Source organism: Bos indicus, chromosome 5 (assembly GCF_029378745.1).
Source record: "Bos indicus isolate NIAB-ARS_2022 breed Sahiwal x Tharparkar chromosome 5, NIAB-ARS_B.indTharparkar_mat_pri_1.0, whole genome shotgun sequence".
Classification (NCBI taxonomy): Eukaryota; Metazoa; Chordata; class Mammalia; order Artiodactyla; family Bovidae; genus Bos; species Bos indicus.
This window is the reverse complement of record NC_091764.1, coordinates 87,455,674-87,482,953: the sequence shown is the minus strand read 5'-3', so window position 1 is coordinate 87,482,953 and position 27,280 is coordinate 87,455,674. Positions and strand designations below refer to the sequence as shown.

The 27,280-nt window shown below is 40.6% G+C and overlaps 1 pseudogene; it reads right to left on the bottom strand.

The window, feature by feature from the left end:
* Positions 1 to 4,924: 4,924 nt before the first annotated feature.
* LOC109558554 (poly(A) polymerase alpha-like) lies at positions 4,925 to 20,646 on the bottom strand (annotated as a pseudogene).
* Between the last annotated feature and the right edge of the window lie 6,634 nt (positions 20,647 to 27,280).

The following is a 27,280-nucleotide window of genomic DNA, read 5'->3' as shown; positions in this document are numbered from 1 at the left end:
GACTGTTTGAAGTAGGAATAACAATACATATTCATTTTCCTGCCTTCTCTTTAGTTTTCGCACTCCCTGTACATCTCTTTTGTCATTCAACTTCAGTTGGCATCTTTCCTAAATAGTTAAAGCAAAATGTGTTGAGTCAGCAGATTTGATGGACTTCTACAGCATCTAGTGACTTGAGGCTGGCAAAACTCTTTATTCTTTTTGACCCAGAAACTGAAGCTCAGGGATTTGTAAGTTTCAAGTCACTTCAGAGGCAACTGTGGCTTTTCCCCAAGCTTGGGCTTGCAGGGACAGATGATAGAGTGAAGAAAGAATGAATCTACTTTTATACTCATGCTGAAACTTTTGAGTAAAACTGAACTGCTGTTAAGAGGGTTATGGGAAGCCTGGAATGCACTCCTTGGTGGACAGCAGTGCTAGCATTTCCCAAAAGTGTCTATTTGGGGTGAGTCATTTTAGCCCAGGATAGAGGCAGTTTGTCCATGATATCCTTGCATGGATGCTTCAGAGAAACAGCATTGAGGTGTCCACAAGTAACATGTAAGTGTGATCACACATAAGCACGATCACCAAGCACTGAAGTTATAATGAGCAGCTTGTGGCCAAGATGGGATGTAGAGGATGATGGACTTCTGAAAAATGCCTCTTTAGGGGCAATCTCCCTGTCCTGCAGGATGGAGAACTTCAACCAATGGAGTACCAGCAAATGCTTAACCATTGGCTCTGGGCAATGAGGAGAGGCCTGATTCACAGTGTCTTCCAGTTTCCATCATTTGAATACTAGTTAGTTGCTCAGTCATGCCCAACTCTTGTGACCCCATGGCTGTAGCTCACCAGGTTCCTCTGTTTATGGGATTTCCCAGGCAAGAATACTAGAGTGGGTAGCCATTCCCTTCTCCCAGGGATCTTCCTGACCCAGAGATTGAATTGATGTCTCTTGCGTCTCATTGCAGGCAGATTCTTTACCACTGAGCCATCAAGGAAGCCCTGAATACTGTCACCATGGGTAATTTTGAGTTCCTAATATATTGTTAACCAGCTCACAAATTCAGCAAAATTTAGATTGGCTTTCAAAAGCCAGCCTGAGCTAGCTCCAGCATGCCTCTAGACTCAACAATCTAGTGGGCCAGGGCAGCCATAAAGTAAAGCTAGGCTCATTCTCCACATCTTGCCCTGAACTCTACTGCTAGACTGACAGGTCCTGTTATAGTTCATGAAGTGCCTAAGGCCCCACCAACACTCAGAGGCAGAGATGAGACTTCTTCTAAAAACTAAAGAATAACTGACAGATACTGATTTCTTTTCTTCTCATGCTTTCTGATTAACCATTAGTGCAGTTTGATTCAAAGCTAAGAAGATTTCTCAATTAACAAGATCATTAGTTCCCTTTAAGTAAAGTATGTATTAGTCACTCAGTCGTGTCTGACTCTTTGTGATCCCATGGACTGTAGCCCACCAGGCTCCTGTGTCCATGGGATACTCCAGGCAAGAATACTCGACTGGATAGACATTCCCTTCTCCAGGGGATCCTTGAGACCCAGGGATTGAACCTGGATCTCCCACATTGCAGGCAGATTCTTTACCGTCTGAGTCACCAGGGAAGGCCCTCTTTAAAGAAGGAGATTTTTAATTACTGGGCTGAAATGGTACCCACAGATGCTGAGAAAGAGGATGCTGTGGTGTTTTCTCTGGAACATTCCCCAAACACATTAGTCTTAAATGGGGTCAGAGTGATAGATTTCCTGGGGAATGTTTGGGAAATGTCTTGGGAGTATTTTTAATTGCCTCAATGCTTCGGTTGCTAAAATCACTTAAGTGTCACCATAGTATATGAGGAGGCAGAGACACTCAAGATTTTGTAACACTCAGGACAGTCTCACACAGAGAATGGTCTTGTATTCTGTACAACTTCAGATGTTCTCAACAGGCATCCATGTAAGAGAAAACGTTGTTTACAATTTTCTAAGCCTGGAGTATAACACCATTTTACCTATGAACATACAGTAAACTTGAACCATGTAAAGATACATAGAATTTTGGGGCTTCCCTGGTGGCTCAGATGGTAAAGAATCTGCCTGCAATGTGGGAGACCCAGGGTCAATCCCTGAGTTGGGAAGATCCCCTGCAGAAAGGAATAGCAACCCACTTCAGTATTCTTGCCTGGAGAATTCCATGGACAGAGGAGCCTGGTGGGCAACAGTCCGTGTGGTCGCAAAGAGTTAGGCACGACTGAGCAATTAACGCACACTGTACAGTAAATTTGTACCGTGTAAAGATATACAGAATTTTCTAAGACTGCCACTACCACGTAAATGGAAGGAAACTGTGTCATGTTTTGTTGAGAACATTATCAAGCATGACACATTATTGCTGAATTATGTCCCAATTTGGGAAAGCATATCATTGCCCAGAAGATGGCCTAGCGTTTGGAGCTACCGCACACTCAAAGTGATTTTAAATATATAGGAATAGAATTGTTTAGCCTTTATTTCCAAATGTCAAATATAAACAAAAGTGTCTCAGAAATCTAAACATTTGTTGTAAATAAGTGCAAACATAGGACTGCTTCATTATGTCTTCTGGTGTGTTCGTGTTTGAGCATTTTCACATGGAAAAACATTTCATTATGTTTAATCTGCCCACTATCCACTCAGGCACCCTAGTCAGGAAACTAGAAAACCTAGCTGCTTTCTCTTTCCCACTTCTTACACTCATTCCCTATGTTCTGATTCCGTCTCCTACTTGTCCCCTTCTTGAACTTACACCCATGCTGCCTTAGTCCAGGGGCACACAATTTCTTGTCTGGACTATTCTAAAGTCTACTAATTATTTTCCTAAAATAATTTTTAAAAGAGAATATTTAAAAAATTTATTTTTTTTGGCTGCGCTGGGTCTTTGTTGCTGTGCAAGGCTTTCTCTAGTTGCTGGGAGCAAGGGCTACTGCCCAGTGAGGCGCGTGGGCTTGTTGCAGTGGCTTCTCCTGTTGCAGAGCATGGGCCCCAGGTTATGCAGGCTTCAGTCGTTGTGCCACATGGGCCCTAGGGCAAAACCTTAGTCGTTGTGGCACACAGGCTTAGTTGCTCCGCGGCATGTGGAATCTTCCCAGGTCTGGGATCAGACCTGTGTCTCCTGAATTGGCAGGTGGATTCTTTACCACTGAGCCACCAGGAAAGCCCCCTAATTAATTTCTTATTGTGCAATTTCCCCACCCTCCTCAATGCAACCCATTCTATATACAAACTTTTAATAATCTTTCCAAAACACAGAATCTGGAAAAGTTTGTTTCCTGCTGAACACTTTGTTGGGTCCTAGCAGAAGAGAGGCTAAAACCCTGACTTCTCAGTATGGTGCCGTGAGACAGTCACTGTTGATCCCCGTCCGATCTCAAATTTCAAATCTGGCTTCCACACAGTGAACCATCCATGTCCTTTCATATCCCTGAGATTTGGACACACGTTGTCTTTGTTAAGGAATATTTCCCCCAATCTTGCCAGCTAGTAAATTTTATTCATACTTTAAGACCCAGCCCAGGACCCTGTTCAGAACCTCCCTGACACGACGGCTTCAAGCGATCGTAGTACTCTTCTTTCTTGCGTTGTTTAGTGTACTTACTCAAACAGAGCAGTCCGGTTGCCACCAGGCAGGACAGTAGCCCATTACCTCACTTCCTGTTCGTACAAGAGGATGATGGGAAGGGACAAAGATGTCACGACTGTTTTTGTTTGTCTGACTCTACCATGAGGCATGCGGAATCTGAGTTCCCCCACCAGGGAATCCAACCCAGGCCCTCTGCAGTGAAAGCACGAAGTCTCAACCACTGAATTGCCAAGTCCCAGGACATCCCAGGACGATTGTTGACCTGCCAGTTGGATGCAGGCAATCAGAGGCTCCACACCCTCTCCCCTGTCTTTGAAATACACATTTCACCCACCATTCGCACACTAGGAGCTATTTCAAAGACAGAGCCTTGAGGGGATGAGATGTTGTTGAGACCATCTGGATGGTATATACATGACTAAACATAGTTATGGCATCTATATACATTTAAAAAATTCTGACCAGGAGGGGCAGAGACCTAACCATCTTGTGGTCCCGTGACAAGCCTCTTAAGTAAGTTTCCTTGCTGATTACACCTGCCACCTACCAATATGGAGGGTCTGCCTCTTCCTTTGGTCTCTCTTTGTCCTCCGTGTAGGGGAGGGGCAACTCTGAATTTCACCCAGGTGACAAATCAAACTCTGGAGGTTGCAAACTAACAGTGATATTTAGCCTTGAGGGGGAGGGCTGTCCTTTCCAGACTTTGTTTCATTAGGATGCCAAAACCAAATCAACATGGCTCCAAGACGACCACTTGAAGGATGGGGAGAACTTCATCTTGATTCCCGGATGGAATTTTTTTTTTTTTTTTAGTATTCTTTTATTAGCTTTTTTTTTTTTTTTTTTGCTTCACTGAATCTTCATTGAGGTGCTTGGGCTTTCTCTAGTTGTGGTGCGTAGGCTGAGTAGTTGTGGGGCACGGGCTTAGTTGCCCCAAGGCATGTGCAACCTTAGGTCCCTGACCAGGGATTGAATCCATGTCCTCTGATTGGAAGCAGAGTCTTAACCACTGGACCACAGGGAAGCCTCCATTACTATTTTTTAAAGCATAAATGCCCATACAACTTTGGCTTATAAGATAGTTCTATATAGAATATATTAAAATACTAGTGACCTTGATATTATAAACTGTGTGTATGCACAGTCGCTTAGTTGTGTCCGGCTCTTTGCTGTCCAAAGAGTAGCCTGTTAGGCACCTCTGTTCATGGGATTTCCCAGGCAAGAATACCAGAATGGGTTGTTGTTTCCTCCTCTAGGGGATCTTCCCCACCCAGGGATCGAACCCAAGTCTCTTGCATCTCCTGCACTGGCGGGCAGTTCTTTTCCATTAGTGCCACTTGAGAAGCCCTGGGTCCCATACAGGCAAATTAAGACTGTTTTCTTCAGGCTGTTTCAATAAGACTTGATTTGGTCATTTCCATTTGGAAAATACCGCCCCCCCCAAAAAAAAATTATGTGTAAGTGTTGATGCTACTGCATTTGGATAAAACTGGCAAGTTCTTCCTACTATCATAGCCCAGGAAATAGCACCAAGGAAACCTAATATATTGGAATAGATGTTGCAGCATTTGGCACACAGTTTGATAGCTCTTAGGGTTAACCTGAAGTTGTCAAGGTTTAGTGTGTGTGTGTGTGTGTGTGCACATTCAGTTGTGTCCAACTCTTTTTGACCCCATGGACTGTAGCTGCCAGGTTCTTCTGTCCATGGGATTCTCCCAGCAAGAATACTAGAGTGGGTTGCCATTTTCTAATCCAGGGGATCTTCCTGATCCACGGATTGAACCCAAGTCTCCCGTATAGCAGGCAGATTCTTTACCACTGCACTGCCTTTGAAGCAATGTTTAGTACTAGTAGTAAAATTTCATCAGTTATGCTGCAACCAATAAGACTTCTTATGCATCTTATATCTAAAAATTTAAGCAGACTGTCATCTTTTAAACCCAAGTCTTCTGCAGTGTCCATCTTGCAAACAAAATATCAATCTGTATTCCACAAAAGTGCAACCTGATAACTGGTTACCAATGCCTCTTCAACAGCTCTTCCATCTTTTAGGTGTGTTCTAAGTCGCTTCAGTCATGCCCGACTCTTTGCGACTCCATGGACTGTAGCCCACCAGGCTCCTCTGTCCATGGGATCCTCCAGGCAAAGATACTGAAGTGGGTTGTCATTTCCTCCTCCAGGGGATCTTTCCGGACCCAGGGATGGAACCAGCATCTCTTATGTCTCCTGCATTGGTAGGCGGGTTCTTTACCACTAGGACCACACGAGAAGCCCCTTACATCATTTATTTCTTCCTGTAATTTCAGTTTATCATAGTATGAGGTGAAGAAGACACTTCCATAAACATGTCTTTGGGCAACACAACACATCAATTAGTATCAGCACCTTCTGTATGTACTCTTCATCTATGAGATCCAAAAGTAAAACATTTTACTGAAAAGTTCATTTTCCCAAAATGAAATTCCTGCACTGTAGTTCCTCTTCCCAAACCCCAGAGGGATTCAGAGTCTCAGCTAGTTTCTGCGTAAGTAGGCACTCAGTTTCCTTAGGGTCTGCTGAACTGATGGGAGAGGTGATGCCATAGTGTTTTCGGAGGTGGCTGTGTCTGTTTGGATCCCCGAGTAGTAAGGACTCAGTGGCTGGTCTGGGCGTGGCCACTGAGGGGAAAGGGAGAAGGGGCGAGACTCAGCCCCGGGGGCCACGCCCACTCCCGCCCCACCTCCCCCACTGTGTCAACGTGGGTTGCTTTCAGCGCTGCTCAGGTTTCTTCTTTGTCCTCATGTGGTGCCCAAACACGGGCACAGCAACTTTCTAGAACGCTGGTTGGACTCTTGTTGAACTCCAGAATCAGTCTGTCTTCCACCTTACTATCAGAGCAAAGTATGGTAAGAGAGTTCTTGCCAAAACAACAGTGATAAATACCGTTTCTCTGTATTACAAACCAGAGCCTTAATATACACTGTGCTGCCCTCAACATGCCAGCAAATTTGGAAGACTCAGCAGTGGCCACAGGACTGGAAAAGGTCAGTTTTCATTCCAATCCCAAAGAAAGGCAATGCCAAAGAATGTTCAAACTACCACACAATTGCACTCATCTCACTCTTGACTGGAAAATCCCATGGATGGAGGAGCCTGGTAGGCTGCAGTCCATGGGGTCGCTACAAGTCGGACACGATTGAGCGACTTCACTTTCACTTTTCACTTTCCTGCATTGGAGAAGGAAATGGCAACCTACTCCAGTGTTCTTGCCTGGAGAATCCCAGGGACAGAGGAGCCTGGTGGGCTGCCGTCTATGGGGTCGCACAGAATCGGACAGGACTGAAGTGACTTAGCAGCAGCACACGCTAGTAAAGTAAGGCTCAAAATTCTCCAAGCCAGGCTTCAACAGTACTGTGAACCATGAAATTCCAGATGTTCAAACTGGATTTAGAAAAGGCAGAGGAACCAGAGATCAAATTGGGAACATCTGTTGGATCATAGAAAAAGCAAGAGAATTCCAGAAAAAACATCTATTTCTGCTTTATTATGCTAAAGCCTTTGTGTAGATCACAACAAACTATGGGATATCAGATGGGAATATCAGGCCACTTTACCTGCCTCCTGAGAAATCTGCATGCAGGTCAAGAAGCAACAGTTAGAACCAGACATGGAATGACAATCTGGTTCCAAATCAGGAAAGGAGTACTTCAAGACTGTATACTGTCACCCTGCTTATTTAACTTATATGCAGAGCCCATCATGCAAAGCGCTGGGCTGGATGAAACACAAGCGGGAATCAAGATTGCTGGGAGAAATATCAATAACCTCAGATACACTGACACCACCCTTACGGCAGAAAGTAAGGAGGAACCTCTTGATGAAAGTGAAAAGAAGAGTGAAAAAGCTGGCTTAAAACTCAACATTCAAAAAACGAAGATCATTTCATCTGGTCCCATCACTTCATGGCAAATAGATGGGGAAACAATGGAAACAGCGACAGACTTTCTTTTCTTGGGCTCCAAAATTACTGCAGATGGTGACTGCGGCCATGAAATTAAAAGACACTTGCTTCTTGGAAGAAAAGCTATGACCAAACTAAAAGCATATTTAAAAAGCAGAGACATTACTTTGCCAACAAAGGTCCATCTAGTCAAAGCTATGATTTTTCCAGGAGTCATGTATGGATGTGAGAGTTGGACTATAAAGAAAGTTGAGCACCGAAGAATTGATGCTTTTGAACTGTGGTGTTGGAGAAGACTCTTGAGAGTCCCTTGAACTGCAAGGAGATCCAACCAGTCAATCCTAAAGGAAATCAGTCCTGAATATTCACTGAAAGGACTGATACTGAAGCTGAAACTCCAATACTTTGGCCACCAGATGTGAAGAACTGACTCACTGGAAAGACACTGATGCTGGGAGGGATTGGGGGCAGGAGGAGAAGGGGATGACAGAGGATGAGATAGTTGGATAGCATCATGGACTCGATGGACATGAGTTTGAGCAAGCTCTGGGAGTTGGTGATGGACAGGGAAGCCTGGCGTGCTGCAGTCCATGGGGTTGCAAAGAGTTGGACATAACTGAGCGAATGAACTGACTGACTGACTAAGATACACTATTTATGAGGGAGCAGGAACTCCTAAGAACTTTCTGTGTTCAGTATTATGTTCTCAGTTGCAGAGACCAGAGAACTGATGATTTGAGAAACTAAGTTTCTCTTGGTGGCTAACTCATAAGTGGTGAAATAAGAGATTCTGACCTAGGGTGTGCTGCCCATTCACTTTCCTTTTTTTAAAAAAAACTTTTCTAGTATGAAAGTTACAGGCTTCTCACGTGCTCAGTGGTAAAGAATCCGCATCCAGTGTAGGAGATGGAATAGAGGCAGGTTCAATCCCTGACTTGGAAAGTTCCCCTGGACTAGGAAATGGCAACCCACTCCAGTATTCTTGCCTGGAAAATTGCATGAATGAAGGAGCCTGGTGGGCTGTAGTCCATGGGGTCAGAAACAGTCTGGCTTAACTGAAGTGACTTAGAAGTCACACACATAGTTGATTCACAGTGTGCGTTAGTTTCAGATGTACAGCAAAGTGATTCAGTTATATATGTATATATATATGTTTATGTATTTTTTCAGGTTCTTTTATGGATTATTACAGAGTATTGAGTATAGTTCCTTGTGCTGTACAGTAGGTCCTTGTTATCTATTTTATATATAGTAGTTATATATATAGATAAAGTATTTTATATATAGTCTATGCTAATCCCAAATTCCTAACTTATCCCTCCTTGTTTCCCCTTTGGTAACCATACATTTGTTTTCTATGTCTGTGAGACTTATTCGTGTCTAAAGGTATGACAGTCATAGTGAAAATGATAAGAGTAAAAATGAAACTAAATGGGCACTCCAGAATTACTACTCTTTGCAATTTGTAATACCATTCTATAGCAGGGACAGCAGTATTTCTGTTTCTCTTTTTAGAAAGGACACTGATTTAAAATAATGTACTGCTAATGTTGATATTTTAGCTTGTTTTAAACCTTTGGTTTCTTTCTGGTTGTGTTACAAGAATTTTAAATTTCTCCACTTCTAGAAAACAGAGAATATTTGTTTTTGAACTAAAAGTCATGTTACTTTTCATTTTTAAAGTAGACTTCAGGGCATATTCACAGATATTTACTAATTCGATCCCCACAATGATACTGTGATGAAAAGAAGTGGCTATCAGTATTTTATTTTGCAAACGGTGACATAGGGTGCAATCAAGATACACAGTGACTCCCTCAAGGTCACACAGCTGATCCAAAATAGGGTTGCAATTCAGTTTTCTTTTTAATATTTACTTCTGTATTTGTTTATTTTTGGCTGTGTCAGCTCTTAGTTGTGGCACTGGCAATCTTACGTTGTGCCTCCTGGGCTTAGTTGCCCCGTGGCTTGTGGGGTCTGAGCTACCTGACCAGGGATCAAACCCATGACCCCAGCATTGGAATTCTTAACCAATGGACCACCAGGGAAGCCCAGAGACCCAATCAACATCTTCCTCCTAGAAGCGTTCCATGTAATGTCTTGCCATCCATGTATCTTTTTCCTTAAATTTCTTAATTTTCCTTAAATTTAATAAAAAACCATATGGAAACATAAAGACTGTTTTTCTTCACTGGATTTAAATTCTTAAATTTCTTAAATACTGAAGGAAAGTGCTTCATGTAGCTATTTATCAGGACTTAAAGACTGGAAGCTGAGGGTATGTACAAGTTATTTCTGAAATTCTCCTTATAAAAAATGATTCTTAATATAGATAATAGTTACATCACATGGTTGCCATAGCTAAAAGTTATGAGGTTTTCTTATGTTTAAATGTTTGAATAATTAAATGAACAGCAGTGTGTACAATGTAAATTTCTTAAATTTAATTAAAGGATACCCCTATAGAAAGCACTATTGTGAAATGTACAAGGAGTGATTAAAGGGTTTAGTACATATAATTTTCCCTAGTGTTTAAAAGGTCACTAGAAAGAAAAAAGTGACAAATATGCTGTTTTAAGCTTTTTTTCTTTTTTTTTTTTTTGCCACTTTAAAAATGTCACAGTGAGTGAAAGGAAAAAGCTGCCCGATAGCAGATGAATGGGTATTGACGGCTGCACCAGTGTTAAATGCTGCATGGCAGAAAAATCTAGGGAAGAAAAACAAACTGTAGTCACGTTTCCATATTGCTTTTTATTAAATTTCAGTAAAGAGACTTTAACTTTGACTGATATCTGAATTTGATAATGAAAGCAATTTGTGAGACAAATCCATGCACACACAGAAAAGATAGGTGTATAATATAAGACATTTTAATCATGCACTAAATGTAAAATTATCCTGACAACACATGTGATATTTTATGGTGTCCATATGGTATTGCATATGCAGCTTATAATATACAACTGGTATCTGGATAACATATGATATAGATGTAAAGCACACCCTACAAGCTTAGAATTCTGTGGTTACACACACACACACACACGCACACACACAGAGACATAATATTCATGCTTTCTCTGTGCTGAATATACATTATACATTTAACCCCTGTGCCTGTGTATTCATATTGTGAAGGGCTCAGGTTACTTTCTGGGGGCGTGTTAGATTTCTTTTGGCTTGAACAACCCTTTTCCCAGAAGCCTGGAAAATTCATCATGTTGGATAGCCAGGTGTTCTCCATTTGCAAATATTATTACCTTGTAGGATTAGAAGAAGGTTTAATTATGAGAGAGGATAAATAAACAGTGCTGCAGGCAGAAAGTCTCACCAGGCCCCTTTGTTGGGGGGTGTCCTCTAGGACAGCAGTCCCCAGCCTTTTTGGCACCAGGGACTGGTCTCATGGAAGACAGTTTTTCCTGTACCGCTGGTGGGGGGCGGGGGATTGGTTTAGGGATGATTCAAGAGCATTACATTTATTGTGTATTTCTACTGTTATTACATCAGTTCCACCTCAGATCACTGGGCATTAGATCCCAGAGGTTGGGTACACCTGCTGTAGGACTCAAGGTCTGTGAACAGTCTTGATGCAACAGGGGAGGGATTTCTAAGCTGGAGACTACAGGGTTTCTGCCAGCAGACTCTGATGCTCAGTTGGAGGAGGACCCCGGGAGCCAGGGTCTTTTGCTCGATTGTTCTTTACCATGGATCTTCCTTCAGAGCAGACTTGACTGATGTTTACCTGAATCACCATCATTTCCAGGAGAAGCTTGTAGCCATGTTCAATCTTAACCACTACAGGCAAATCCTTTGTGCATCTGTCTTCCCCCTTCCCTCCCCAGACTGGAGCAGAGACCCATCCTTTTCATTCTTGAATTCCTGCTGCCTGGTACCTTAGTAGGCATAGGTGCATCAGTGATCAGTCATGTCCAACTCTTTGTAAGCCCATGGACCGTAGCCCGCCAGGCTGCTCTGTCCATGAGATTTTCCAGGCAAGAATACTGGGACAGGTGGACGTTTCCTTCTTCATGGGATCTTCCAGACCCAGGGATCAAACCCATGTCTCTTGTATCTCTTGCATTGGCAGGTGGGTTCTTTACTAGCTGAGCCACCAGAGAAGCTCTACCTGGTGCCAGTCATCTAATAGGCTCTCAATAAATGTTGAATGAATGAATGATTGCACCTATATCTTAATACAAAGTGGAATGCCTTTCTGGAGTTCTTTAGTACTGGGGTCATTTGTTGTACTTCTGCTGTCTGCATTCACAAATAGATTAAGGATGTCTGAAATTTCCCTGAATTTTCTCACTTTCAGGACCTACCTTCTGAAGTAATCCTTTCAGACTCTACTGTCAGAGTTTGCTGTGAGCCCACGATTATATCAAAGATGCTCTTTCTGTCTATCTTTGGGGTTTCTTATTATGCAGATTAAGAAAAGGAACTTGAGAAAGAATTAGCAGACATCACCTTGGGTTATATAGTTACAATCCACAAAGAAATCGTGAATAGTACTAATGAAAAAATACATGGACTTGGAGTTTAATTTTTTTTTTTAATTTACGAACATCTTTAGGGAGTATAACTGAGTACCAAAAAAATTACATTAACTAAATTACTTTGTTGTATAATTAGAGCATTCTACCAGCATACATAAATTTTAGAAGTGAATGCTGTCAGTTTTCATTTTTAAAAATATATCATGTGATGGATGAATAATAATCACACCTGGAAACAGTTTTATAAATAAGAAAATTAAGTTGCATGAAATTATATTCAAAGGTGGTAATGAGTGTCAGTATTGCTCAGAAAGAGAAAAGATGATTTTTCAGACCCTCAAAATGTGCTTAAGTGTTAACTAGATGTATTTATGTTTCACAGCCAACTATGCTGTAGTTTATATTCCGAGGAATGGCATTAGTGCTTTCTTAACTATAATCATTTATATTATTTTCCACAATAACAATGCCTCTAATCCTTATTACCGAAGAAATCCCACTCTAGTGTTTATAGGTAACTTGAGCTATATAAACATACAAAACAAGTATATGAAAGCTAGAACTCTGTTAACTCGTTGATGAGTTCGAGATTAAAACCGGATTGATATCAAACCCTGGTAGTTCATTTTTTTCTCATTGAATCAACTGAGTTTTCAAATAAAATCAAGCAAATAAATAACATATTATTTAGTTTTCTATTGACAAAATTATAAGACTGACAATTAAAAATCCACTAGTCTGTGGATTCTCATTCCAAGTTATACTGCAGACTGGTGGGACACTACAGTTGCCTCATCTTCTGGGCCACTTTACTCCATGTTAGTTTACCCCCCTTTAGAGATGATCTTCCCTAGGTGTTCTCAGGGAAAAAGTACTGATCAGATTTCTCATTTTGCTAAAGTAATGTCATTGCTTGGTGTTTTCCGACCTCCATTTCTGAACCAGTATAGCTAAAGTTGATCTCCAAGGGGAGTAGACAGTGAGGCTGATGATTTTGTCTTTTTCCAGCAGGAGTCAAAGCTCATGGCTTTGCTCTTCACACTTCATCTTCTCTCTCTTTGCTGGGAAGGCATGTAGAGAAATCGGTGGTTGTAAATAAATGTCTGTCTATGCCACATTGAGTTGATCCTGCCAATGGAGTGATCAAAAACACACTAAAGAAGAATTAGAATAGGTTCATTTTTTGTTGTTGAGTGTGTGGTGGGAGAAGAGGTTTCTGTGGGCTCATCAAGGCTTCTGTGTTATTCAGTTGGACAAGGCAGGAACTGGAAAATTCTCAAAGAAATAGGACTATCAGACCACCTGACCTGCCTCCTGAGAAATCTGTATGTAGGTCAAGAAGCTACAGTTAGAACCAGATATGGAACAACAGACTGGTTCCACATTGGGAAAGGAGTATGTCAAGGCGGTATATTGTCACCCTGCTTATTTAACTTATATGCAGAGTTCATCATGAGAAATGCTGGCCTGGATGAAGCACAAGCTGGAATCAAGATTGCTGGGAGAAATATCAATAACCTCGGATATGCAGATGACACCACCTTTATGGCAGAAAGTGAAGAAGAATTAAAGAGCCTCTTGATGAAAGTGAAAAGGAGAGTGAAAAACTTGGCTTAAAACTCAACATTCAGAAAACAAAGATCATGGCATCTGGTCCCATCACTTCATTGCAAATAGATGGGGAAACATTGGAAACAGTGACAGACTTTACTTTTTTGGGGCTCCAAAATCACTACAGATGGTGACTGCAGCCATGAAATTAAAAGACACTTGTTCCTTGGAAGAAAAGCTATGACAAACCTAGACAGCATGTTAAAAAGCAGACATTACTTTTCCAACAAAGGTCTATCTAGACAAAGCTATGGCTTTTCCAGTAGTCATGTATGGATGTGAGAGCTGAGCTATAAGGAAAGAGCTATAAAAAAGCTGAGTAGAAAGCTTTATAGAGCTTTATAGCTCTATAAAGAGCTATAAAGAAAGCTGAGTACCAAAGAACTGATGCTTTTGAACTGTGGTGTTGGAGAAGACTCTTGAGAGTCCTTTGGATGGAAAGGAGATCCAACCAGTCCATCCTAAAGGAAATCTGTCTTGAATATTCTTTGAAAGGACTGATGCTGAAGCTGAAACTCAAATACTTTGGCCGCCTGATGTGAAGAACTGACTCATTTGAAAAGACCCTGATGCTGGGAAAGATTGAAGGCAGGAGGAGAAGGGGATGACAGAGGATTAGATCGTTGGATGGCATCACTGATTCAATGGATATGAGTTTGAGCAAGCTCCAGGAGTTGGTGATGGACAGGGAAGCCTGGTGTGCTGTGGTTCATGGGGTTGCAAAGAATCGGACATGACTGAGCGACTAAACTGAACTGAAACATCCGTGGGTTTGATGAAGCACATTAGAAGTCAGGGGTGCTTATTCTCACAGAATATATCACTTAATCTGAGGGAATTTGGGAAGGGTCAGCTGTAATTCTGTAAGTTAAAATTTGGCTGGGATACTGGGATCGATACCTCTCTCTTTGATAAAATTACCAAGGGACTGTTAATGATCCCAAGGAAATCTGACCATGAGCCAGACTTACAGAGCATTTGTAACTCACTGAAGTTCTGACTGCATAAAAGCCATAAGTGAACCATTCCTTATTTAATTGGCTTTGCTTGCCAATCATAATGGCCATTTGGATTGGCAGTACAGTCAGTAGATTCTTTAATAGGCTTGAATGTATCAGATTGACCTTTTTCATACCGTTGTCTTTAAGCATATTGTCACAGTAGCATCAGAGTGAATTTTACTTGTTTAGGTGGGTTTTCTAGGTGGCCTAAATTACTTCTGTGAATAAGTTGAGCACATTTGAAAGTCACAGGAACACTTAAATAATCAGAAAACTATATGGTTTATGGAGACCATAACTTAATCTCAGGAAAGAGCTACTGTTGTGAGAATAATTTAGGTGCTAAGAAAAATCAGTACATCAGATAGTAACTTACTAAGGAGTACCCTAGAGGTTTGAAGAGTTAATGTCGTTTCCAAAGCTGTGTAAATTATTCCCAGAGAGTAGCTTAGCATGCCTGGAAGAGAGTTCAATGAGCCACCATAATCTTTTATAGTACCTCAATTCACCTTTGAAATCTATTTGGACTCGTTTCATTTCTGATTTCAAATTTATAAAACATGAGTTTCTTGGTAGAACTTTTGGTCACATCACCATCTTTGAAATCCCTTTTCATTCTCTGTATATGCTCAGAATTTATAAAATAGCTTTCAGAATTCACTATAACAAAGTCCTTGCTCTAAATTTTATCTCTATTCTTATTATTTTCCAAGAATGGCCACTAGATTTTAGCCACGTCAACTAACTCTGAAATTTATTCTCTGAAATGTCTCAGTTTAAAAGCAATTTTATGAATATAGTTGAAAGTACACGAGATATATGAGTTACATGTATACCTACATGATATACAAGTTTGGTGTTTTTCCAATCTGTATTTTTTTCTTTTTTTTTTGGCCAAACCGTGTGACATGTAGGATCTTAGTCCTCTGCATTGTCAGAGCTCGGAGTCTTAACCAGTGGACCACCAGGGAAGTCCCTCCAGTCTGTATTTTAATACTACACTTACTTTGTATATATACTTGTATATATGGTACTGTTTTATACTGCATACCTATATAGTAGATGTAGTACACGTCACAACTCATAGTAATGAGTTTTGGGGAGAAAGGGAGGAGAATTGAACTGGGAAGAGGAATAGAGAGGATGTAAACTGTATTTACAAGGATCTGTTTCTCTCAAAAGTGACTTGAAGCAAGTATGACAAAATATGAGTATTTGTTTGAACTATGTATTAGATACACAAGTGTTTATTATATTATTCTTTGCAGTGCCCTATATTTTAAAGACATTTTTAATACAAGAAAAACCCTCTGAAACCATTTTCCTTGATGTTGCATTCACGCCGAACTCCTTCTCATCAATTGCTCTTTACTTAGCTTCTTAAATTCTTGTCCTTTTTTCTTCTTCAAAACCAGAAAATTACTTTGGCATTGTTTAAAGAATGATGAAAATCTCATTTAGATCTGGATTGCAAAATCCTTGCTAATTCACGAAAGCATTTATTTTTTTAAACATTAGTTTAAGTCTGTTCCTCAGACTGTCACATCTTTCTTCAGGGGTTTCTCATAGTCTTTAGACGACTCCATCTGCTCTTCTAAAAGGAGAACATCAAACCAGTTTGTTAGATGTGACACAATTAGATCTCAGATGCTCAGTTGCCTGACCATTTGTAAACGCATTTTCTGGAAATTAGGAACAGACCAAAGAACTCTGACTTTCTCTAAGGCTTTTATTTAGCCTTCATTTTATGTGACTTTGGTTTATGTTTCTATTCAACTTCTTCTCCTGGGAACATGAATAATTCTGGTTCAAAGTCATTCTCCCCAAATAGTACTACACTGGCTATTAATTAATGTTTATTTCTCCTCCTCTTCTACTTTTTTTTCATCTTTTTTGTTATTGTATGGTTAACAGATATTTGGTCCATGCTAAAATTTTTTTTTTGTTATTTTGTTCTATCCAAAATCATTTGTCATGGACCAAGTGTGGTGATGGACATTTTGAATAGGACCAAATTTCAAGGAGCTTTAGGTGTGGACCATAGGTCTTTAAAAATTTTTTTTTAATTTAAATTTATTTATTTTAATTGGATGATAATTACTTTACAATATTGTATTGGTTCTGCCACACATCAACATGAATCCGCCATGGATTCACGTGTTCCCCATCCTGAATCCCTCTCCCACCTCCCTCCCTGTACCATCCCTCCGGGTCATCCCAGTGCACCAGCCCCAAGGATCCTGTATCGAACCTGAACTGGTGATTCGTTTCTTATATATTATACATGTTTCCATGCCATTCCCCCAAATCATCCCACCCTCTCCCTCTCCCACAGAGTCCAAAAGACTGTTCTATACATCTGTGTCTCTTTTGCTGTCTCGCATACAGGGTTATCGTTACCATCTTTCTAAATTCCATACATATGCATTAGTATACTGTATTGGTGTTTTTCTTTCTGGCTTACTTATTTTGTATTTCTTTTAGGCTGTGCTGGGTCCGCATTGCTGCGCATGGGCTTTCTCTAGTTGTGGCGAGTGTGGGCTACTCTAGTTGTACACAGGCTTCTCAACTGCAGTGGCTTCTCTTGTTTTGGAGCCTGGGCTCAAGGGTGCGAGGGCTTCAGTAGTTGTGGAGCATGAGCTTAGTTGTTTCGTGGCATGTGGAATCTTCCCGGACTAGGAGCGGGACCTGTGTTCCCTGAATTTGCAGGTGGATTCTTAACTACTGCATCACTAGGGAAGTCCTTGGACCAGATGTTTTATGGACCAGATGTTTTATTGACTATTGGACAGGGCCAAATGTCTTTCAAGGGAATTATATACCTTAGAAATCATGTCAACCAATCCATAGTCAAAGAGATGTATTTCCCTAGTTTTAAAAATTGTATGTGACTGAAGAAACAACACATGAAAAACAGAACAAAACAAAAACAAATGAGTGCACATTTATTTAGCTCAGCACAAAATAAGTATTAATACATCCTCTTGAAAGGCCAGGAGGTCAACTGCTTTACCAACGGGTTCTCAAAATGGCAGAACTTTGGTGTGGTCTTTGATGTAACAGATCAAAGAATTCAGCTTTGATAATTTAGTCAAGCAGGCGGACTTGACGTATCCCAACTCACAAACACTGATGTATAAATAAGAATGTCAGTTTATTAATTTATTCTGAGAAAGCCATGAAGTGATGCCAGTGGTTCTCCCATTCTCTCATTGTAGGGGGAAAAAGAAATCCAGGAAATAAAAGTATAATCTTAAGGTTTGGAAATTATAGTATCAGAGCAAGAGGGATATTTGGATGATCTTGGTCTGAAATGAAAGTGAAAGTGAAAGTCGCTCAGTCGTGTCTGACTCTGTGGCCCCAGAAACTATACAGTCCATGGAATTCTCCAGACCAGAACCTCTGGAGTGGGTAGCCTTTCCATTCTCCAGGGGATCTTCCCAACCCAGGAATCGAACCCAGGTCTCCTGCATTCAGGCGGATTCTTTACCAGCTGAGCCACAAGGGAAGCCCATGAATACTGTAGTGGGTAGCCTATCCCTTCTCTAGGGGATCTTCCTGACCAAGGAATCAAACCGGGGTCTCCTGCATTGCAGGCAGATTCTTTACCAACTGAGCTATCAGGGAAGCCAAGCAGAAACCAACCTAGACAGTATATTAAAAAGCACAGACATTACTTTGCCAACAAAGGTCCATCTAGTCAAAGCTATGGTTTTTCCAGTAGTCATGTATGGATGTGAGAGTTGGACTATAAAGAAAGCTGAGCACCGAAGAATTGATACTTTTTAATTGTGTTGTTGGAGAAGACTCATGAGAGTTCCTTGGACTGCAAGGAGATCAAACCAGTTCATCCTAAAGGAAATCAGTCCTGAATATTCATTGGAAGTACTGATGCTGAAGCTGAAACTCCAATACTTTGGCCTCCTGATGCAAAGAACTGACTCATTTGAAAAGATCCTGATGCTGGGAAAGATTGAAGGCAGGAGGAGAAGGGGACGACAGAGGAGGAGATGGTTGGATGGCATCATCAACTCAATGGACATAAGTTTGAGCAAGCTCCGGGTGTTGGTGATGGACAGGAAAACCTAACGTGCTGCAGTCCATGGGGTTGCAAAGAGACAGAAACGACTGAGCAACTAAACTGAACTGAACTGATCTGGAATATCCCTCCTATGGCTAAGTTATTTGAACTGGTCACACTATTTGGCCAGAGTGCTACTTCCCCTGAACTATCCTGGATAAACTTTAAGAAATTCTTCCTTTTTTGGAGTCACTTGAAGCTTCTTGATGTTCTTTTTTTTCAGACTAGCTGAAGTAGAACTGAATATGCCATGGATTTATGTTAATGCTTTAGAAGATAGTAAAACACTCAGCCCAATGTTAAGTACAGAGGAACAAATGTGGGTTGCTGGTTCTAGGGATCATGTATATCTTACTGGCAAAATCATGGGCACTTCAGTCAGCCTGGACTCGAATTCCAGTTCTGCTCCTTAACAATTATACGGCCTTTAATATGTTACTGATCCCCTTTGTCTCCAATTTGCTTAGGGGTAAAATGGAGACAATAATTGTACCAATTTTATAGGATCGTTGCTAGGATTAAATGGGATTAGACACACTGGCTTCTAACATTGCGCTTAAAATTGCAAGCCTTCAACAATGCTTATTTTTTGTTGAGATGACATGTGTCTGTTATGATTGGTCTTTCATTTCTCTCAGAGCACAACTACTCATTTAGTTTCTCTCTTTGGGTAGATTATGTTATTGGTGGCCCATTTATCTTGTCACACATTTCTAGTTAATAATTTTATTAATACTAATTTTTCCCTTTTTACTTGTTGAATTTAGGATTGGAAACATACCAACTACAATAAAATCTGTTGTTGTTCAGTCATAATTGGAAGTAGATGGACATTGTTGTTGTTGTTTTTCAATGGCTAATTCATGTCTGACTCTTTGCGACCCCGTGGACTGCAACATGTCAGGCTTCCCTGTCCTTCACTATCTTCCAGAGTTTGAAATTCATGTCCACTGAGTCAGTGATGCTATCTAACCTTCTCTTTCTCTGCTGCTCTCTTATTCTTTTGCCTTCAATCTTTCCCAGCATCAAAGTCTTTTCCAATGAGTCAGCTCTCTGCATTAGGTGGCCAAAGTATTGGAGCTTTAGCATCAGTCCTTCCAATGAATATTTAGAGTTGATTTCCTTTAGGATTGACTGGTTTGAGCTCCTTGGTCCACAGGACTCTCAAGAGTCTTCTCCAGCAACATGGTTTGAAAGCACCAATTGGCTCTCAGGCTTCTGTATGATCCAGCTCTGACATCTGTACATGACTACTGGAAAAACCATAGCTTTGACTATATGGATCTTTGTTGGCAAAGTTATATTATTGTTGAAATAAAATAAGACCCCCAATAATATACACTGACACATTTAGTATTATGCATAATTCTTATTGTAAAGCATGAGCATTAGAAATAAATGCTCCGTAGTTTACACATGAGACAGTAATTTGTGTTGTTATTACAGAGCCAGGGAGATGACCTGGTGGTTAACGAATGGCACGGATACTTTCCTGAGGCCATATATACATTTTAATCCTTGTTGTTATACATATTCCCATATAAAGTTAAAGAGAAATGTTCTGGAGAAAACTTCCTTAGAGCTGAAATTCACCTCTCTTCCTTCACCGTCATGTGTTCCCCTTCTCCCATCTCCTTCTTTGGGTCGTTTTCTCTCAAGAGTCCCTTCCAGGGCTGCAGAATCACACAGCTCCAGGAGCTGACTTTCACATGGTATCTAAATTAATTATGCCCCCAAAGCTGCGTCAAGTGGTTGCTCTGAGAGTGGCCGCCCAGCCGCATCCAGCTTCCTACTTTCGTTGTTCTGTGTCTTGACTGACGCTTGGGGCCCCAGCCCAGGACCACCACTGTCATCAGAAGGCAGGCGGAGACTACTGCCTGTTGCATCTCGGGTGAAGAGCGAGCACCGGAAAATAACCATGTTTTTTCCTCCATACCTTGAGTTCTGTTCTTGTTTTTTGTGTTTGTATGAAACTAGAGTTCAAAAGATAACGTCAGGGGCTAAAGGTTCATGTAACCTGTGGGCCAGGAATGTAGGTGAGTAGATTCAGTCACTTTGACCTTTAACTAAAGGTGCATTGTTGAGTGCATCATGACCTCCATGAATATGATGGCCGTGATGGAGGCTGATGGCTGACTAGGTGTAGGGGAGAGGACAGGTGGGTAGAAAAAGAGAGGGAAAGAGGCAATTAATTGGTGAAAGCTGCTTGAGAGGCCAGTGATGCCAGAATAATCTCTTCCAAGCTTCAAAGATCTTGGGGAATAGGCATCCTGTGCTTGTAGCCAAGGTCTCTCCTCTAGGAAATGAGGACTTGAGAAGGTGCCATAAGGGGCAGAGACTGGTCTTTCACAACCTCTCTCAACTGGCCTCGTAAAGCCTCATGGATGGTCTGAATATGGTTTCGAGGGTAAGGAGACAGTCTCTGTTTCCTTCTCCCATTTGCTTGCTGATTCTTGAAACTTTGCTTTTCAAGCAGGAAATAAAACTTTTCATTTCATAGAGCCAGAAAGGACAGGGCCGTGTGCAGAGTTCTCGGATGGTCATTCCTCTCCTCCCCTATGGCCATGTCTGCTTGACCCATGCCTTCCTTTTTCCTTGCTGGCCATGTGTCCAACATTTCTCTGTGATGCCCAACTCTGTAGCCTCCTTATTGACACAGACCGTCAGCTTGTCCAGGATTTTGGTTCTCAAAATGTGGCCCATGTCATGTGGACACAGTAGGGGAAGGAGAGGGTGGGACTAATTCAGAGAGTAGCATGTAAATATATACATTACCATATGTGAAATAGATAGCCAGTGGGAATTTGCTGTATGACAGAAGGAACTCAAACCTGGTACTCTGTGACAACCTAGAGGGGTGGAATGAAGTGGGAGGTGGGAGGGAGGTTCAAAAGGGAGGGGACATATATGTACTTATGGCTGATTCATGTTGCTGTATGGCAGAAACTAATACAATATTGTAAAGCAATTATCCTCCAATTAAAAATAAAAAATGTAGCCCATGAATGCACAGCATTAGCATCACCTAAGAACTTGTTAGAAATGCAGACTCTTCAGCCCCGCCCAAAACTACTGAGTCAGAATTTGCCATTTTACAAGAATATCCAGGTGATTTGTATGAACATTAAAGTTTGAGAAGAACTGGCCAGAAACACTTCTTTATACCTTACCCTTAAACTGAAGTCTTTTTTATAAATAAAGGTTATTGTCATAGCAGTTTTTAATAGCTCACTAATTATTTGGTTTTATCATGTCCTTAACAAATGTTTATGGAATGCCTATCAAATTCTTGGTACTACCTATGCTAAGATTTGGGGATCCCAGAATAGAATCTGTAGCACAGAGCTCAGAGCATAGCTCACATACAGAAACAAAACACAATACCCAAGCAAAAATCTGTAATTTTGTCCCCAAGTTTGTTCAAAGATATGCCCTCTAATTAATGCTTTATTTTTCTCCTCGTCTTTTACTTTTCTCCCACAATCCATGGACTTTGTGAGAAAAAAACCACAAACTTGAAATGTTACCCTCTTTCCATTTCTTTTCCACTTCATAACTGTCATCGCGTTGCCAGTATAAGCTTCTTGAAGTAGTAATCTCAAGCCCAAATAGAAAAAAAAGCAAACACATAAAAATGTTCAAAAATGTCAGGATTTAAGGGTATTTGCTGTTCCATTCTCTCAGATTATTTTTTAGGTCTGCATCTCATCTTCAATTAGCAGTCTTCCCTTACTATTACACAGTGTGTTCTGGAAATTTACTTGTTTCAGTTTTTTTTTTTTTTTTTTTGCGAGAGGAGTGGGGAAAGAAATGATTATACTTATTTACTGAGCCCAACTAAAACTGTTTAATTTTTGGAGATAGCAGAAAATACTTTAAAAAAGTATCATCTAACAGCACAAGTGAGGGGCCCAAAGATATCAATCCAGCAAGAACGGAGTGTGTTTATGTGAACTTAGAAGAACTGATTCTGGTGACTTTAGGAAAATACTTAGGAGCGTCATGTATAGGAGCCTTATCTTTTGTGGAAAACAGCTGCTGCATCCTTTTCCAGGGATGCTGCAGTCCTTTGAAGTCAGAACATCTGACTGATTTGAATTTAGGTTTCTTGATCAAAAGTATCAGATGACACAAAAAGCCTGATTATCTTATCTTATGGGAATTTGAGGCTTTTCTCTTATTTTTGAGATGGTTTTCTAGAGCAAATTTCAAAGAAGTTTTAGGATATGTCTTACATCACACTCTGCCATTATGCTCTTCCTCGAAACTGAAACTAATACAGTTACTAAGAACAGAGTAAATGAAATGCCCATCTTTTTGGCTTCTGTTCAGCAGGTCTTGCTGTCTTTGACTTCACTGTAGTCGTAGCTGTCACCGTGCTGATCCAGCAGGTTACTTCAGTCTGGGGAAGGGTGAGGAGCATTTGCATTGCTTACTCAGCATGTTATTTCTCTTTGGAGCAAATTGCAGTGGCTTCTGGTCAATTTTTAAATTGATTTTAGGATGGCTTTTAATGATTCGTAAAGCAGCATTTAATCTTATACACTTGATTTTGCCTCATGAAATCACATGAAAGTATCTAAGGCTGTGTCAGTTGTCTCCTAAAAAACACACACACAAAACAACTCTTTGGAGAAGATTCTGTGTCCATCTCTGCCCACAACCAAAGTTTCACATGCCATCATTTGACTTTTCCAAAACTGAATTTCAGTGATTTCATCCTGTCAAAGTAAATGTTTCAAAAAAGTAAAATGATTACTTGTACAAACAGAAAGTGAACACATGTCAAAGAAATCATTTCTATCTATGCTGGGTGAAAGTCTATAAATTAGATTGTGACTTTAGAGTCTGGGTTATAATCAGTGGTAAATAGTTGCTGTTTATGCTAAGTTGTATCTGACTCTTTGTGACCACATGGATTGTAGCCTGCCAGGCTCCTCTGTTCATGGGATTCTCCAGGCAAGCGTGCTAGAGTGGCTTTCCATTTTCTTCTCCAAGGGAGCTTCGTGGGTCCCTTGGATCGAACCCATGTCTCCGGGTCTGCTGCATTGACAGGTGGATTCTTTACTGCTTAGCCACCAGGGAAGCCCCAAATAGTACGTCAATCAAAAGGACATTCTTGTAGAAAATTAAATAAATTTTGGGCAGACCTATTAGCGAATGCCACAGTATAACACTGGAAAGATTAACTGTCATCCTTTTGCCTTGTTTTCAAGTTTTGGATATTTTTTCTTAACAAATTACAACCCCCTCCTCAAGATAAGAATTAACTCCAAAGATTATTTTAATTACAAAGAAGTCTTGTTATATTGTGCTTTGTTCTGTTCATTTACCTTGATGCAGCCAGGAATGTGCACATATGAACCTCTCTGGAGTATGGTTGAAATATCTAGAGCCCTGCAGTGGTGAACAGTTATTAATCCAGAAAATCAACTTCTGTAGGTCACCTTCTGCATCTCCAATTACACATATATTAGACTTTTCAATAGTGTTCCCCAAGTTCTTTATGCTCTGTTCACTTTTGTTTTTCAATCTTTTATTCTCTATCTTCTTTAGATTGTATAACTTCTGTTGTCTGTCTTAAGTTTCCTGATTCTGTTGTTTGCTTTAGAAAATAATGAAGGGCATAAAAATGCAGCACAAAGCACAGAACATTATTCTGCTGAGATATAGAATTTCTGTTACCTGGGCTGGTAACAGAGAATATGAGGAATCTCTTTTTACTACCTCTTGTTAAGAGCAGACTAATTACTCTGAGAACAGTTTTTCATTTCAAGAGAGAAAAACCTAATTCTAGTCTTTCATGAAAGCTCTCTATTTTGAAATTAATGCATCAAACTAAGCATACTCTGCTGATTTTCCTTTTACATATTTCATTTCTTCTTTTCAGGCTCATTGTTTGCACATACTTAAAACCAAAGCAAATGGGATTTGTGTTCTAACTTTCTATGACTTTCTAAATTCATTCAAGTTTTCTTTCATAATTCCTTTTCATGTTCTGAAACAAGACACTTTAAGACAAAGCCACTCTGTTTCTTTGCGCAGGGGGGACTCACACATACCCCATTTTCTTACCTTCACATTTGTAGCTGATTGTTCTAGTACACCTTCAACAATACAGTGTTTAACCTAAGTAACTCACTTCTATTAATCAGAAAAACACTGGAGGTAGTTCATTGTGAACTGTTTGTGATACACAAGCCTTTTAGCAGACCACAAAACTTATGAGCACACATATGTTTTACAACTACACACATCTTTTTATACCTTCTTAAAGTAGGAAAAATGAATGTGTATGTTACCAGCTCAGAAGTATAGCTCTTTACAATGTGCAAGAAAAAGAAACAAAAATATATATATTAAAACTATGTTTACTTAGATATTATGTCAAGTATCCAAGAGCATTCCAATTATTAACTCAATTTAATATTAGTTTTCTGTCTTAAAAGTAAAAAAAAAAAAAGACCTTGGAAAACAAGTTTCAGCTGACACACTACAGGACATAATTACTATTGATGTAAAATATTCATCAGAATTACAATTATTTAGTTGAAGTGTGTATTCATGCATGCTAAGATGCTTCAGTTGTGTCTGACTCTTTGTTACCCTATAGACTGTAGCCAGCCAGGCTCCTCTGTCCATGGGATTCTCCAGGCAAGAATACTGGAGTGGGTTGCCATGCCGTCCTCCAGGGGATTTTGCTGACCCAGGGATTGAAACCACATCTCCTGCATTGACAGGCAGGTTCTTTACCACTAGCACCACCTGGGAAGCCCAGCTGAAGTGTAATCTTCCTCAATTAAAAATTATATAATAGCAATATTATCTAAACTTATAAAAAATAAAATCTAAGTACTGCAGATTCCTAGTTTCTTTGTGATAAGTAAATACAAATCTTTAAAAAGGTATGCTTTGATTATCCTTCACTTTGATAAAACTAAGGAAAAAACAAGCAGCTCTTAAAATTTTTTTTTATTTAGTAATATTTATTTTTGGCTGTGTTGGGTCTTTGTTGCTGCACGGGCTTTTCTCTAGTTGTGGGGAGCAGGGGCCAGTCTTCCGTTGCGGTGTGCAGGCTTCTCAAATCAGTGGCTTCTCTGGTTGCAGAGCATGGGCTCTAGGGCGCTTGTGCTTCAGTAGTCGCAGCTGGAGGGCTCAGAAGTTGTGGCTCCCAGGCTCTAGAGCACAGGCTCAGTAGAGGGCTCAGAAGTTGTGGCTCCCAGGCTCTAGAGCACAGGCTCGGTAGAGGGCTCAGAAGTTGTGGCTCCCAGGCTCTAGAGCACAGGCTCAGTAGAGGGCTCAGAAGTTGTGGCTCCCGGGCTCTAGAGCACAGGCTCAGTAGAGGGCTCAGAAGTTGTGGCTCCCGGGCTCTAGAGCACAGGCTCAGTAGAGGGCTCAGAAGTTGTGGCTCCCGGGCTCTAGAGCACAGGCTCAGTAGAGGGCTCAGAAGTTGTGGCTCCCGGGCTCTAGAGCACAGGCTCAGTAGTTGTGGCACACAGGCTTAGTTGCTCCACAGCATGTGGGATTTTCCTGAATCAGGGATTGAACTCATGTCTCCTGCAGTGGCAGGCAGATTCTGCCACTGAACCACCAAGGAAGTCTTACAAGAAGCTCTTTTTAAGAAAAATTAGAAAATTCATTATGATTTGTGCAAAATTCACTTTCATTGTGTGAACTTGGATTATTATATAAAAACGCTTCTGACCTAGCAGTTTCTGTGAAAGCTTCTATTTTTTTGCTTTTTTAAAGAGCATTATCAAAATTCTGGAAATCCTAAATTTATGTAATCCCTTGTAGTTCTCTACAACCAAATAAAATAGAGCTTCTTTAATTTGAGGTTTTAAAATTTAATGTATTATTACCCTCCAGAGGCAGGAAAATATTTTATAGTAATGCAGTGAAAGGAATTCTTTTCTCATTTATCAACACAGAGACACACAGAAGGGTTGTAGCTTCAATTCCACAACTACAGACACAGGTCTAAAGTAAACAAAAATGAAAAACTCATCTGTCTAGATCTCAGAGAGCTCCTTTTCAATAAGCATAAAGCGTTTTCCTAATTGGGTTAGGCTCACACATAGACAAAGCAACAAACCAAAAAGTCAAACAGACTATAGATTATGTGTCATCTCTCATCTGACCAAGACTGGGTCCCCGTTATATTGACAGAGCCATACCATAAAATCAGATTTCCAATCATCCTTTGTACCATTGGTGAATAATGCTCAGCAGGTAAAGAACCTGCCTGCAATGCAGGAGACACTGGAGATGTGGATTTGATCCCAGATTTGGGAAGATCCCCTGGAGGAGGAAATGGCAACCCATTCCAGTACGCTTGGCTGGAGAATCCCATGGACAGAGGAGCCTAGCAGGCTACAGTCCATGGGGTCACAGAGTCAGACACGACTGAGCGACTAGGCATATGTGCGCAACAGACTCATGTATATGCAAGGTAATCTCTAGACTGAGATTGGCCTAATGGTCCACTGTTTAGAAATCTATGGACTGGATGACAGGAGAAGACACAGTCCCAACCACAAATTGGACAGAGTAC